The sequence below is a fragment of the Lemur catta genome, chromosome 12, assembly GCF_020740605.2.
Source record: "Lemur catta isolate mLemCat1 chromosome 12, mLemCat1.pri, whole genome shotgun sequence".
NCBI classification, from domain to species: domain Eukaryota; kingdom Metazoa; phylum Chordata; class Mammalia; order Primates; family Lemuridae; genus Lemur; species Lemur catta.
In genome coordinates, this window is record NC_059139.1 from 86,732,465 (window position 1) to 86,749,461 (window position 16,997).

At 36.3% G+C, this 16,997-nt stretch overlaps 1 protein-coding gene across 1 annotated transcript in view; it reads left to right on the forward strand.

Moving 5' to 3' along the window:
- The window catches only part of PRDM6 (PR/SET domain 6), a 96,509-nt gene that overhangs the window by 30,738 nt on the left and 48,774 nt on the right, over positions 1-16,997 (forward strand). The gene's annotated exons all lie outside the window — the stretch shown is intronic.

Below are 16,997 nucleotides of genomic sequence, written 5' to 3' on the forward strand. Positions count from 1 at the left end.
AGCAACCTCAGCCTCCTGGGCTCAAGCGATCCTACTGCCTCAGTCCCCCGAGTAGCTGGGACTACAGGCATGCGCCACCATGCCCGGCTAATTTTTTCTATATATATATTTTAGTTGGCCAGATAATTTCTTTCTATTTTTTAGTAGAGACGGGGTCTCGCTCTTGCTCAGGCTGGTCTCGAACTCCTGACCTCGAGCGATCCACCCGCCTCGGCCTCCCAGAGTGCTAGGATTACAGGCGTGAGCCTTTTAATAACAATTCTTGAGTCTCACCTATAACCTACTGGATTGGAATAATCAGGGATGTGGTGTGATGATTTGCATTTTATAAAAGCTCGAGTGGGGATTGTGATGAACAAATAGCTTTGAGAACCTCTGTATAAAGGAGCAAATTTAAGACACCTTTGGAATGAACTTTTTAGTAAAGTAGTAAACTTTTTGAAATATAATTACCCTCTCGTTCCCTAGCCTAAATGCAAACCCTTTATTTATTGGATTTCCCCAAAGTGGGACTCACTTATATGGATGATGATTGAGATGACTTACGGCTTCTTTCTGTGATTACTTCTTTTCTCCTGGTGATCATTTCTTGTTAAGAGTGTTTTTACTGCTTTCTCCTGAGCACTCTTTACTTAAATTCCCCAATCTGTTTGCATCATATCTATAGTTATCTGTCTTTTCTTTGCAAAAAATTTTTTTCTGACTACAGAGGATAATTGTTTTAGAAAACTAGGAATATGTAGGGAAGTAAGAAGAAAATAAAAATGACCTATAAAGTCTCCACTTAGAGGTAATCACTGTTAGTATTTTCACTGTATTTCATTGTAGTTTTTTCCTGTGACAACAAACTTTTTAAAAACCAAAGTTTAAAATCCTACTACAAACATTTTTGTAACTTTTAAAACATATATTATACAAAATTTTAAATGACTAAATATTCTTTACTAAAAGTTTAATGGCTGGCTCGTATTTCAGCATATGGATACAGACTAATTTTGGATATTTGATTGGCTTAAATTTTTTCCCCCGGTATGGAAGTCCTTATTTGAATCCTTATGGTTTTTTTTTTTTTTTTTGCTTATCTATGACTGTTTTCTTGGTATACGTTTTTATATTTCTGAATTAAAATATTTCTGTGTCTTAAAAGCTTTTAATTTTGCCCAATTTGCCTTTGGAAGTGTTGTATCAGTTTACACTCCCCTGATTGGGTGGGAAAGTATTTGTTTCCCTGATCCCTTGTCTACACTGTGGCCTTTTTCTATTAAAAACCATTCATATGTCTTTCATATTAGTGGTTTTTGATAGAGGACCTCAATTAGGTGATTTCGAGGCACATCACACCTGAGGATTTAGTATTTGGCTCTTTTGACTCTTGAGTATTAGGAAAACACATTTTGGAGTTCTGGGAAACCACCTGTGGTCAGTTCAAAGCCTTCAGCTCTTATTACAGGGATTACGGATGCTTGGAACCATGTGGCTGGCTATGGAGTTTTTTCATTTAGTTGATCACTTTTAGATACCACATTGTGGCAGAAAGAATGAAATGCCCTGGTTCTGGAGGTGACTGCATTTCAGCAGTAGGCTTTAAAATGAATCCAAAATAAATGCACCTTCTCAATTATCTTTGGCATCTTTGGCATCCAAGTTTGCAGGAAAAATATTTTAGAATTGGTTGTATTATTGTCATTTGTATTGCCCTTCATTCTCTTCTTACATTTATACTGATTCTCTAAATAGGCTTGATGTCTCCTCTCATGCACACTCTATACCACTCTGATAACATTTGAAACTTTAGGCCTGTTTAATATAAACCCTTAGATGTGCCCTGATTTCTTATCTGGCTTTTCTAGCTGCCTCAGTCTGGTCTCTTATATCAGATGGAGCCCTATGGGCTCTCATTAGAGGGTGACTGAAAAAGGAAAACGAGAAGAAAAGTAGAGAGCTAAAGTTTGAGTAGAGAAAGGGAGAGCTCGGATATTTGAAATTTTGAAAAACTGGAGAAATCCACGGCTTGGAGTGGGTTACAGCCTTTAAACAAAGCTCACCAGAGGAACATGAGCAGGGCCGGGAAGACAGGATCCCTGCCAAACTCTGACCTGGTCCAGGGCAGGCCAGCCTTAGCGACTGACCTGCCAGGCTGAGCAGCTGCTCCCCTTGTGCAGAAGTCGAGTCGTGCATCTCTATTTCGTGCTGCAACTGTCCTGCAACAGGGCAACCACACCAAAATTCTTTGCATTTGTAACTGTTTATGCAGTGCAACAGGAAAAACCAATCTGGTGGTTTTCTAAATAATTATTTCAGTGTAGATGGCCAGCCAGATAATTCAGACTCCAGTGGAAATGATTTTATCTCAAATTGTCGAATTTAGCCACTCACATTGGTAGAATGAATGTTGTTGCCAAATTGCAGTTTACTCTTGTGCTGTTTAGACACACTTCATATGGTGCCTTGTTTTAAAAGACCTCAAAGTATTTTTATGGAAAACACACAGGAAGTTTGGTTCTCAAGGCCTAAGACAAAAATATTATTGCTCCATTGGTAAATGTGTTTACCCAAATCTGCTCTTTAAGACAATAGCCTAACTTAGAGCTGGCATTAAATGAGATTATTCTGGTCTTTTACAGATATATAGTATCTAATTCAGAAACTTTGCTATTTTTGGCAATCACGTTGCCTTGATTTAGATGGGACAGGGATCAGGGATTAAAATGGTTCTACCCAGGAGGAAAGTAGACAAGTTTGACAGCAGTGAAAACCAAGATATTGTTGCATCCACAAAATTTATGGTTAAGACCAGAGAAGTCTGGAAAGTTGGACAGCTCTGCCATTTATTAATTTATTGGCCTATGTAAGTTGTTTTTACTTTGGAAGACTGATCTATGACCTCTGAAAGGACATGTCTTCGAGCTCTGTATTTTTTTTCTACATGTAAAATAAAGATTCTACATAGTTTTCTAAAATAACAAAGTAAACTAAAGGAAAGAATAGTCCATGATGTTGCATCCAGATATGTGAAAAAAATTTTACTTTTTCTCTATTTCCATTTTGTATATCCCAAAGGTTTGATGCCAGGACTTCATCATTACCCTGGAGACTGACTGTTGGCAAGTTGGATTTTTTTGAAATCTTGTGTTACATTTTCCTGAAAATTCTCCCAGTACCCTGTTCATTCCATATAATTACACATGCGCGCACGCGTGCGCGCGCACACACACACACACACACACACACACACACACACACACACGTGGCAAAAGCCCCACAGAGCCTAGGGACTCTTCAGCTGTGGGTGCCTTTTGCACTGCTAACAGCTGGGCTTATAGCACATTTTAAGTCTTGGTGACTCATAGTCTATTTGTTATGTTGCCTCATTTAAATTGTGGTATCATAAATCACTCCATTTTTTAAAATCATTTGAGTAGCAAACACCCCAAAGCATTAAAGTTAAACAATGTTAATGGAGATTTACTTTGGATGCCATTGTTTTAATATGACAAATGGCCATGCATCAAGCTGCGTAGCACAGTTTATTTATGCAGACATAATTAGGCCTTTGAAATGAAATATACAGTGAGCCATTTGCCAGAAATTCAAAGTCTACTTGACATGCCCCTCCTCCAATCTTACTCCTCCTATGTGCTTAATAGGTTCAAGGCAAAAATATAAGCAAGATGAGTATTCTTGGTTGGGGGAAATTATAATTAGGCTTGGGAAGAAGTTCCCTGGTATTCGGAATGGCACTTCCTCCTCCATTTCTTTGGCCTTTTTTGTGACTTCCAATAGGAGAGACTTGAAAGTTGGGGAAAAAAAATTATTTTTGGTTTCAGAAATCTGCAGAAGAGATAGTTTCCCTGAGTGGTATCACTGAAGACAGGGTTAGTTTCATGCTCTTGAAAGATGAATCCCAGTGTGCAGGTGCCAGAGAGAAACCGTAGAAAGTTCTTTCTTAGAGATCTTAGAGAACAACTATATGCTAACTGTCAGAACTTTACAGGGTCTTTGTCCCTGTCTGTCTGTGTTTACTCTGTTGTGCCTGTGCGTGAGTGTGGGATGGGAGAGTAGAAGGTGGAGTAGTTCATCTACAGCTGGACAGAGGCTGCTTTAAGGTCTTAATTACTTACATTTTAATAGCCAGGAAGTAGGAACCAAGTTGGTATAACAAACAAGTTCTGGGAATGAGGAAACAACCTGCAAGGTGTTCTTATGCATTCATTTCAGCTTGTCGCTCTTGTTCATGTATAACTAGGCCCAATCTTCCTCATTCATCTGAGAAGAGTGCAGGACAGTATCAGCGAGGTCAGAAAGAGGAACCAGGGGCTGCCATGATTTATGTCACACTTGTGGTGATCACTATATCTCTTTTGCTTTGCATGAAATGTCAGAGGAGGTGGTGAGTACTTAAAAGTCTGAAAGCAGGGAGCTATTGATCCTAATTGATCATGATTTTTCTGGTGAAATTAGTGTAGCATCTCCATCATAATAGAGGGCCAGGACCCCGGCAATGACCATCAGACCAGTACTATTTGGGATGAACCTTTTCTCTGGGCTTAGCTAATTAGTTATGGGATACTCTTGTGCCAGCCACCTACAAACCTGGATTCTGAAATGCTCTTGGAACCAGCCCAGTCCTTTTTAAGATGCCACTAGTTTCTTGGAATCCAAGTTTTGTCTGTTTAAGCAAGATATGTCTCCTGCAGAACAGATAATATATATTCCTACATTTTCTTAGAATGTAGGTAATAAGATTAATTTTAAGGAGACTGTTCCTAGCCAATAAGAATTTCCAGCCCGGCATGGTGGCTCACACCTGTAAATCCTAGCACTCTGGGAAGCTGAGGTGGGGGGATAGCTTGAGGTCAGGAGTTTGAGACCAGCCTGAGCAAGAGCGAAACCCTGTACCTACAAAAAAAAAAAAAAAAAAAACAATAGGAAAAATTAGCTGGGCGTGATGGCGCATGCCTCTAGTCCCAGCTGCTTAGGAGGCTGAGGCAGGAGGATCCCTTGAGCCCAGGAGTTTGAGGTTGCAGTCAACTATCACGACACCACTGCACTCTAGCCAGGCCAGGGCAACAGAGCAAGACTTTGTCTCAAAAAAAAAAAAAAATTTCTAAAGGTTTTATACCTGTCTCTACCTTCGTTTCCAAGAAAGAAACTTTCAAGCTATTCACCTGGTCCTAGCACCTTAATAAACTTTTTGTGCTTTATAATGTGACACAAAATAATTTCTTCTTTTGGGGTAAGGAAGATTTGATAAATGTTCACTATTGTTGTTTTGGTGCAAATGGTTTAGCAGTAAATGTAACTGAAAATCCTGACTCCGAAAATTTAGGCAAAGACCCACCCCACTCCCAACACTTTCTTTTCCTCCTATTCTCCAGAAGCATTGGGAAAATCTGACAGTTGAGGAAGAAAAAAAATCAAGAGGTTGGAGAGTTCTCAGTTCTAATCCTTAGACCTATGACTTCAGTCTTTGTATGCATCAATGTCAAGGGAAGTAAATGGAGAAGTGAGTACTTATTTGGGGTTGAAAAAATTAAAGCATTGTTATGAGACTTAATCCTTTTCAAGGATTGTTAACTTTTAAATCTATGCCTGGAACTATCTATGGATGAAAATAAAGCAAAAGATGATTTTGATCCTAAAACAGAGCTTTTAGAAAAATGCTATTCTAAGGGATTCCTCATACGGAAGGGCAAGAAGAAAGGGAAGGGGTAGTATGTAACTATGAAACAATACCAAATCCAAGACTTAATGTATAGATTATCATTAACAAAGAGCATCTTCAAATCTAAGTCCAGTAAAAATCTCCTGGGGTACTCACCAACCTGTAGGACTACCCTAAAACCCACTGAATTAAGGTGTATGTGAAACATCTTGCAATGTAAATAAGCACAAAGTCTGAGGACATTAAATAAAGGTTGCTTGTGATCTTCCCAAGCATCCTTCTTCCTTCCAGTGTCATACAAGGAGTGAACCTTTATGTTAAAGGAGCTGGATGGGATAATACAATGAATAGGCCTTAGAATCATGCAGGCTGGTTCAACTCCTGACTCTTCTTTGTGTGACTTTGGGCAAGTCACTTTTTACTTTTCTTAACTTCAGTTTTCTCATTTGTAAAATGGGGGATTATCAATCTCACCTAACTTAGATAAGAATTAAATAAAATTAAATTATATAAATTTCATAGCACACTGCTTATTATATAATCACATCTCTAAATGAGTATGAAGTTCTTTCCAGTTAGTATCTAAGCCAGGGAGAATCAGAAAATCTAGTATTTCATACCTAAATGGTTCCTGTTTATAAAAATAGCATCTGAACTGGCTCCTGCCTGCTTGCCTGCCTTCCTCCCTTCCTCCCTCTCTCCCTTCCTCCCTCCCTCTCTTCCTTCCTTCCTTCTTCCTCCCCTCCTCCGTTTTTCCTCCCCTCCTCCTTCTCTCTTTATCTCTTTCTCAATAGTAGTTAAGTCTGAAACGCATCTTAAAGTATCAAGAAATCCTCAAGCATGAGGAGTAACTAATTTCTTAATATGCGCAGCAGTGCACATATTTTTTTTATTAGAATCAGGCACTGAGGATCTCTTTTTGTAGTGACTTTACTTAAATTCTGTCATTTATTTAGGAATTCTTTTCAAACAATAAAGGCCATCTGTCATTAATGTGTTTATGGTATTAAGAGATTAAAAATTGCATTTGAGCCAAATGATAGCCAATAAGCAGTTACTAATTCTCTCAAGAGATGATCTGAGAATTTGGTGCAGCTGCAATTCTGCTTGTATTTCTTTATTCTTAATAGCACACAGTATTCTCTGCTACTATACTCCTTTCATTATGTTAAAAAATTGTGTCACATGTTCTCACTCATATGTGCGAGCTAAAAAATATTGATCTTATAGAGGTAGTGAATAGAATGACGGTTACCAGAGGCTGGGAAGAGTAGTGGTGGGGGCATAAAGAGGGAATGGTTAATGGGGGAGAATAGAGCTAGAGAGAAGGAATAATCTCCAGTGTTTGGTAGCACAATAAGGTGACTATAGTTAACAACAATTTATTGTATATTTCAAAATAGCTAGAATAGATTTGGAATGTTCCCAACACAAAGAAATGATAAATGTTTGGGGTCATGGATATCCCAATTGCCCAGATTTGATCATTACACATTGTATAATTGTATCAAAATATCACATGTACCCCATAAATATGTACAACTGTTATGTATCTATAAAAATTAAAAAAATTTAAAGTTATTATTAATATTAACAGCATTTACCATGTGTCAGGCATTGTTCTGTGCACTTTGCACACATTATCCACCTTGAATCATCCTTTTGAGGGTGGTTTAATTATTCCCTTTTAATACATCAAAAGCTGAAGCCTGAAAACTATGTCTATCTTAACATCATGATGCATTATAGTCATAAATTTTAATATCTGTTTTAGTAGATTGAATAAAAACAACTTGAGGTCAAAGGTCCTGTCTGACTCAAATGTATATCCTCAAGTTTTGATATTTGCTGAATGAACAATGATGATAAGAGTTATTTATTCATATTGAATGCTTATTATATATGTAGTACAGTGCCAGATGTTTTGCATCTAAGACAGGGTTGCATCTCAGCTGTTCTCTACTAGAAGTGAGTCCTTGATTTAGTTGTTTAGCCTTTCTGTGCCTTGAGTACCGCAAAGATAAAATGGACAATAATAGTATCTTTTCCATAAGGCAGTTTGAGGCTGAGATGAGTTAACCATGTATAATGCATTTAGAACAGTGTTTTGCAGAGTGAGCAGCCTATGACTATTAACTGTCATTATTTCTAACCTGGGCATTTCTCATTCTGAAGTATGTGCCTTTCTTATAACACTTATCCTTCTTGATGTCATACTTAAATATGTTTATGTAGAGAGATCCAAACTTCCTTTACTATTACTAGCTACATTTCTAGTTTTTTTAGTGCTAAGAATCCCATCCGTTGACACATGGGTGCATAAATGTGGAGAAACATCTAAGGCCTTTCAAAATTAGAATTATTGCTAATTCCAATTAAATTAGAATGATCACTTTTCACATAAAAAGGGTAAACAATTTCCTCCAAGTAACAGTGAGTTATGTGGAGATTTGTGTGCGCGTGTGTGTATGTATGTGTGTGTGTGTGTGTGTGTGTGTACCTGTGCGCGTTTCCTCTTTCTAACTTATCACAGAGAAGTTTTCAAATCTTGGATTTTCTGCAAGTACCTTCTAATGGGTTTCCTTGTTTAGTTTTTCACAAGAGTAGGTATATCATCCCCATATCACTGGTGAAGCACTCTCAAAGTGTGTTGACATTTCAGGAAGCTTTGAATGTTTTCTAAATACATCTGTGTTTTCTGCTGAGTGGTTGGCACAGACTCAAAGAAATTGTGCCTATACAAGGTAGTTTCCAAGTATGATTTCTGAAATGATAGAATTACAGTTGTACACGTGTGTGTAGATGTAGTCAATATCTTTTAGAGGCCCTGTCTTTTTCTTAATATTGTTATTTTAGAGGTCTTAATTATAAAAAAATTTTCTTTCCCAGATATACTAGCTTTCTGATATATTTTTTTTCTATTTTATCAGCATGTAGATAATATATCTTTACAGTTGTTGAAGTTTGATAAACTTTTTTTTTTTTTGAGCAGAGTCTCACTCTTTTACCCCAAGTAGAGTGCAGTGGCATCATCATAGCTCACTACAACCTCAAACTCCTGGGCTCAAGCGATTCTCCTGCCTCAGCCTCCAAAATAGCTGGGACTACAGGTGTGCGCTATGACGCCTGGCTAATTTTTCTATTTTTAGTAGAGACAAGGTCTTGCTCTTGCTCAGGCTGGTCTCCACCTACTGAGCTCAAGTGATCCTCCTGCCTTGGAGGAGGATTACAGGTGTGAACCTGTAATCCATGGTCTGTAAACTCTTACATGTTATGTTTAACGAATTTTATCTTGAAGGCTATTCCCTGTACATTTTGTCCATCCAATTCTCCTAGTCCACAAAGTATACAACATTCCTATAGTTATCTCTCTAGTCAAGGCATTGTAAGGAGAGAGGGCACATTAATATTGATAACACATTTTATGTTTTTAGAAGAAGATACAAAGTCAGCACACCCAGTGTGAGAGGGCTGTGAATACGAAAGTAAAAAGGAAATAATTAATTGATTGCAGAAATGGTGTTAGTCATCTTTGTTATCATCTCCTTTTCCATTTAAAATAAAGTCTTCTTATTATCCTAGGTTATGCATTTTGCAAGCTAGGGGGACAGTACTAGGAATCTCACATAAATTCTTCCTGTGCAAACGTGTGTTTCTCCTATAACTGAGAGAACAAAACCACCTTTGATAATACTAGTAATCTTAGCCTTTTGTAACTGAATGAGTAAAAGCTTCCTTCATAGAAAGAATAAAAAAAAGGTTGTAGTAGTGTACTACACTTTGCTGAAAAAAACAAAAGAAAAAACATAACCCAAATATCATTTTTTATTAAAAGTCAGAATTAGCATTGCAAATGCAATGCAGAACTTCAGAGCTGTCACTTAGGGTGAACCTTTTGATAAATTGGATCTTGATATTTACCAAAAATCTATTAAAATACAACCAATAGTGTGTTTGTTTATATGTTGACAAGATGATATACACCCTGAAGGTCAAGGGTGATGTGAACTGTTATGGTGTTCTTGTCAAAGTAGCTACAAAAGGGGGTGCTATTTTAAAAGTTTTGATGGAATAATGGCTTCACCACAAGTGTGACAGCAAATGCAAGGATCATCTTGAAAAAGTTCAATTGATTTGAAACAAAAATATGTGATGTTTATCAATCAAAAAAAAAAAAGGAAAATCGCCTCCTCCTTCTGTAGCATGTTAGAAAGTTGGCAGCTCAAATGGAAAAACAAATAGTGAAATTAAACAGAAAAGCATTGATTTAACTTCTTGGGTGGTTTATCAAATGCCACAATGAACTTTTCATTCTGTCTTGTCATTTATTAATTACCTTCTTTTAATCAAACCAGTTAAGGGTCAGTTTACAAACTTTTGGGTTACTTCTTTGTAAATAGTGCCAAAAACTCAAAGTCATATTCTTTTACTAAATATCTTTCTCTAATTGTTAGCCAAGTTGTACTTCTTTTCCCCTTATAAAAACACAAAATGTGTCTGGAAAATAAATGTGGGATTTAAATAATATTTTTCCCACCATGATTTTCCTACTACATTTGGGTTCCTTGTTGTCTTTTTCCTAATAATTGTAATGGCTTTAATTATTAGAGACTTTAACCCCAAAATGTAACATCGAAAAGAATGTGGATGCATGCAAAGTCAATTAAGCTTGTCAGTAGAGATCTTTATTTTAGTGCCTGAAACTAGCATCTAGAAAAAACTGAGTAAAAATTGTATATGTTAACTTCATGCACAATTAAAGTATATTAAATTTATTTTAGTGATGAGAATTGGTTTGGTCTGTTAACCAAATATGAATAGATATAAGAAGATAGATTCAGATATTAGATCCCCTTGATCTATTTAGAAAGCATTTAAATTTTTATGTATTTTAAATTACAGTAGCACACACAGAAAGCTAATTTATGGGCATATTTGATTTCATTTTTTAAAGGTACTGAGTTTTTTCATGTGTTTGTCATAAAATGGTTTAATTAAATGAAATTAAGCCAGAATAACTGTAAGCAAACACAAAAATTATTAACCTCATATCCCTACCAATCATTTTTAGCAGAGGATTTCTGCTAAATAGTGTGTGGTTTAGCTCCCAGGAATTAATTCTTTGAGTACGTTTCAATAAATTGGATCATCTCAAGTTACCACTCTGCAGGCAGAGATGTGCAGTGGAGTGTTATGTAAGACATCAGTATTTTAAGAAGCTAATCACATTGCAATGCGGGGACGTTTAACCTGCAGTGGTTGACACATTCAGCCTCCACAGGCAATAAGGACAACCAGATCTTATCAAAATAATGCATAAAAGGAGCAGAGGTATTCTTTGGAAAAAAACAAAAAAACAGAACAACTCACTGATCCCAGGCTCCTTAAGTAATTAAAACTTTTGTTGAAAACAAATGATCTGATTGTCTTGATTTAAAAGATCACGATCATCCCAGAGTTAGTAATTATTAGATGGTTTACACAGGCTGGAAACCATAACGAGGTAAAATATATGAAAATATTTTGAAAACAATAAAGTCCTACACAAGTGCGAAGTGTTGTCATATGAACGAAGCTACCTTTACCTATGTGCATTTAAAACATTTTACTCATCCTATCAGAGAGACGTTTAGAAATCAGCAACTCAGACAAAAGTGGTAGTGGAGAACCTTTAAGGCTACGTAAGACTTGTGAAATTCACTACTCCAAAATAATTAAGGCTGTTCCCCAAAACAAAAATAAAATAAAATAAAACAGAAAGGCATCACTGGCTACAAGAATGAATGCAGTAATTTCCCTACCGAGGTGGCTCCACTCTGTGCACATGTCCAAGGGCTAAGCTCAGCTTGGTATTAAAAACCTGTGGATTTAATAAAACTTGAGAGTGTGTCCATTAATGGTTGCTGTAGATAGGAAGTTGGTAATGCAGCATGACCTCCCCCGCAACTCCCTACCAGAACCCCAGGAACTATATCTAAGCCACTCAGCTATTACTAAAGCTGATTAATCAACCCTGACTGCTTTGAAATAAAACAAATGATTTAAGAATTAAAGTTTCTGTATCCTATTATCAAACTCATTAAGTCATCTCAAACTGCTGAATTTTGGATGAATTTCTAAATTCCTGAGAATCTATTCATACACACTTACCCCTCACCCCCACATATTTATCCATGATACACAAATATTAAAATAACCAGACCAATCCACTTGGACAGCAGAGTTCAACATAATTACTTTAAAGTTTCATTAGTTTGTTTTGTTAACTGTCACACTGCCTTGGGATATTTAAGAAAAAATTTTATTACTTTTTCACTCTCACTAAAGTAAAGGAAATTAAAGTATTAAAATTATATTTGCAGATGGTCTAAGATCTTACAGGAGAAATGAAACTTTCTTGCTAGGCCAACTCTCACTGTTCTGTTGGTTTTTGCAGAGGCCTCTCTGAAGTGAGAGTGACCAGATTTCTCGTGAGAGTTTCAAGGACGATTTCAATTATAAGATTATATTTTCAGCCCCATCCAACTCTGAAATTAGACCTTTATCTCCTTCTACAAATCATTCCATTTATGAGTTTTAAGACTATGATCATGACTATAACTTTGAATGTATTCTTCGGCATGTTCCATGGTGACCCACATCACTTCTATTTTATTTCTTCTCTGGCCATTTTAATGTGTTTGCAGGGTTCATGGTGGCTGAGAAACGCAGTGAGATACACAACATTATTCACCCAATAGACTGCTTTACAAAGTGAATACCCAAGAGGCCAGTTCAAGTGTTCTCATTGTTATTATTTCCTTTTCTTTTGTAGAAAGAATGAAAATATAAAAAGAAAAAAAAATAACCCAACTAGAAGTTGTTTTTATGTAGCCAGTAAATTTAAGAGATTTCATATATATTTTAGCACATTTGACTTTATTTTGGAGAGCCATTTGACCACAATTTTTCTTTTTGATTTTAATCATCCTTTTTTGGGCAAAAAGGGCTGGAGATGTAATGTTATCCGGATTTTTATTATTTGCTCTTTGTGCTAGAAAAAGGTTTTATGTTGCTGATTTTACTTATGCTGAATTTAATCAAAAGAATACATATTGCAGTGTATTTCTTCTCTGTTTCCATATCATCTTCCAACTGTCATTTACTTCCCATATTATTTTTGGTGTTTTTTCTCTCTGTCTCTCCCACTGCTGTCCTCATTCTAAAGTCCTGCTAGCAATGCCTGCATGGGGCCTCAGCGGCTGAGAGGTGCCCTAAATTTGTAGTGTTGTTTGGTGGCAAAAGGCCACACTGTAGCCAAGTTCCGAGGCCTTCAATTCCCAGCTACATCGCTTCCTAACCCCATAATCTTGTACAAAGTACTGCTCCTCTTCGTGCCTCAGTTTCCTATCTGTGAAATAGGTTATCAGATGGTTGTGAAGATGAAGTGAGATAATGTATGTTGCATTCTTGGAACTGTCCCTGACACAAGGTAAGCACTAGATACGTGCTTGCCATCATTTCCCAGGATTTCCAAATTCCGTGTGCATTTGTGTGCACATTAGGATGTGGAAGACGAAATTGAAGCATTAAATTGGGAATTAAGAATCCCAAGGCCTGTGTGTGACTCTGCTTTGATTTACTGTGCAAGGTGACTGTACAAATCACTCTCGGAGTCTTGGGATCATCGAATTTTAGGATTTAGAAACTTTTGAGGTTACCCTGGCATTTTACTTATGGATGAGCAAACCAGGAGATCCCCAGAGCTTAAAATGACTCACCCTATGGCACATGTAGCTAGGGCAGAGCTGGCCACGGAAGCCAGTGCAGTGTTCTTGCTTTTTAAGCCAGCATTTTCCAGTGTGTGGCATGTTGTGGTAGTCAAAGTAATTTTAGATAATATACAGAAAAATATTTTTGATATATCTTGTACATCAAATCCACTACTTTACAAATAGTATTGCTTAAGGTGAGTCTAAGTACCATGAACAAATTGATTTAAAGTCATTTCAGAAGAGTATTAAGTGCATAATGGTACAGGCAGTGTAAAGATATAGCACAAACCACGAATGCTGGTGCTGAGGTGTGAGAAATCCTGCCTACTCCAGGTTCACCCACCTCCCTTTCAGATATTGACAGAGGCCAGGATTATGTGACAGCCCACATGATTTCCTTTGGGGCAAGATTCTTTTTCATTCATGATTTTGTGCCCAAAGATAAGCAACTTGTTACGCCTGTGGAGTTTCTTATTCTAATAACTTAAAAAAAATAAGCACATGAGTGAATATTGGTTAACCATATGACATACTGTTCTGGAATCCTAAGTGCAAAGAGGAGCAGAAGCTGTTGGCAATTGCACCAAGCTGAGGAAAGTGTCAAATGTACTTTAGAAGGAAAAGGCAGATATGAAAACCAAAATGTCAGGAATGGTTCTGATAGCAGGTTATCTTATCACATGCATATGAGCATGTACCCATTTGCTTTCAGCAAAGATTGTTAAGTTCCTATGTCTTCTCTTTATCTGTGCGTATACACAGGTAAACCCTATTTCATGCAGCAGCTATATTTTTGAAATATTATGCTCTGAATTTTTTTTTTATTTGAGTCATACTTTAGGGCTCTGGACAAGTTGGATGTTCTAAGGAAAAGTTTTTTGTCAAGCAAAATTATTCCTTTATCTCTTTTGTAAATTTGAATTTTTATATGCCACATTTTTTAAAAGCAAAGCAGACATAATCATAGAACGTTCAGTATCTGAGTTATTAAGATGACAAGTGTTTGGTTTTGTTTCAGTTTGTGCTCTTTGCTGTTTGTTTTTGAAGCATGGAAAGAAGCTACTGGGGATGTCAGCTGGTCTAGTGGAGAGCAGCCGCCTGGCCTCCTAACCCTGGTTAAGCCGCGCTCCCCCCTCCATTTAAAGTGCACTAGGTCATTTTTTAAATGAATGAAAATTCTATTATTAAATTCACAGTTCTTTGGCAAATAAGAAAGAGGAGAAGTTTATTATCCCTCAAACTAGAGGTTTAACACATTGGCTGCCACACAGAAAAACCAGAAACTTTTCCTTGGCGCCACAGTGTTTTATTATGAAAATAGAATAAAAACTTCAAGTGTAATTTAAAGGTAAACAAAAATAGAAAAACAAAATTTATTGACTTCCATTCATTTAATCCATATTTTTAGAATTAAATTTTCGACGTTAATTGTAATAATGAGAACGTCAACATTATATATGCTTCACGTGGCCTCAGGATCCAAACTAGAGTGAGTTAAATACAACTCTAATGGCAGTTAATGTGTTAACCTGGCTGAAATGAGCTTTAAAGTATTAAATATAATACAGAATCTCTCAGTAAATTCCATAGTAGGAATTATGTCCTTTATGAGGTAGTATGTGAACTGATCTCCTCATGGGAACATTCAGAAGAGGCTCAGGTATAATTTACGGATGATACTCAGGGAAAGTTAGGTTTTGCATCCATGTTTTTAATAGATGTGTGTGTATGTATGTGTGTGTGTGTTTGTGTGTAGTTCAGCATGGTGAGCTCCAGAGAGCGGAGGATGTGGATGGTGTGGTTCGTAGGATTTTGCCATTCTTGCAAGGGTCTTTAGAGAATCATTTCTTTACTGTTGTATGCAGACCCAGTCCTCAGGGACACAGGCTTCACTTGCAGTGTACAGGTTGTGCTGGGCCCTCGTGACTTTATTTCTATAGAGTCACTGCATCTGCTGTTTAGATTCCTTTGACTGATCCAACCAGTGCTTAAAATGTGGGGACTTGGGGACTTTGGGTTTATTACAGGTGCAGAGTTGAATTGAAAGAAGCCAGAGATTCTGGAACCAAGATGAGGTTGAACTAAATAAGAGAGAGGAGCATGAGAGATGGGCTGGGTGATGTGGACGGAAAACCTGGAAGGGGCAAGGATGGGTGGCACAAAGGATGCTGCAGGAACACTCTCCATTTGATATAAATGTTTTTATAATTTGTGAAAAGATGCTGACATAGTTGTAGCCCTTATTCAAACTGCAGCAAACCTTGCATTTGATTTGTTTAAAAAAAGAAATTGTGTAATTGGTAGTCATAGTTTATATCAAACCATTCAAAAAACACACTCTAAGCACTATTGCCATCTTCTAGACTTCCTAAGTGATATCGTGATTATATCACAATTACTCCAGCTTATGAAAAAATGGGTTAGGTTCTAATATATAATAACATCTTTAATCTGAAATTAACTGTACTTGGCCAAATCAGCTTGCCTGTATTTTCTTTCACAAAACATTTGGTCTCAATTGTAGTTTTCTTTCTTAAAAAAAAAAAAAAAAGGTCAGCAAAAGTTCAAAATGACATGATGGAATATATATTTGTTTGGAAAAATGATCTGGTTATTGCCATGGCAGATATATTAAATTTTTAGGGTTATGTGATATAGTTTTTATATTAATACCATCTTTGAGATTTATTTACATGATGTAACAGCTCTGATGGTTACATTACATCTTTGAAAGTAAAAATGTACAAACTAGCCAAGATTTATGCAGCTTCTCAGCAGGACAAAATTATTCAATTTCAAGGAGAAAAAAAGATATTTGCTGGGTTTTAATTATACCATTTAGAAATTGACATGTATTTAATTTATGGCAAAAGAAATGCAAAGATGGCTTATAGAAAAAAAATATTACCTGATAAAAAAATGGCACATATCTTGGTAAGGCTATATATTTTTACTTCCTGATGAAATTATTACAAAGCGAAGTTCTGAGAAATATGTTTCATGAATAAGACAGAATCTTTGTATTCAGCCTTCTCTCTGGTACATGGAATTGTTTTACATATTTACTCTTGCTGAGACTTAGGTTTGTAAATGGCTTGATGATAAAGAGGATGCAAGTTGTTAATTCTTAAATAAATTATAATTATAGATATTATTGTTTTTAAAGTTGGTTATTAGCCTATTTTTTCATCAGACATGTCCCCCTTTTAAAATGAACCTCAGATTCTAAGTTAAATTTTTTTTTTAATGCAGTCAATTATTTTTAAGGGTCAATCCTGGTCATTGTTACAAGGCTGATTGTAGAAATTAAACTTAGAAAACCTTGGGCAGTTTATCATGATTATGATTTCTTGGTTTATAAACCCAGTTTTGAGTAATTCTATCTCATGTTCAAAATTGTTCTGTAAATGAATGCATCAAATTCTGATTGAGGATATGGGAGTAAAATTATTTTCCCTCTTTAAAATATTATTTTAACTTAAAAAATATGGCATGATCCAGTGAGAAAAATTTGAGATGATTTAGAAATTTGGAAAAGGATTTTCAAGTTTGAATATGTCTCAATTAATAAAACATTA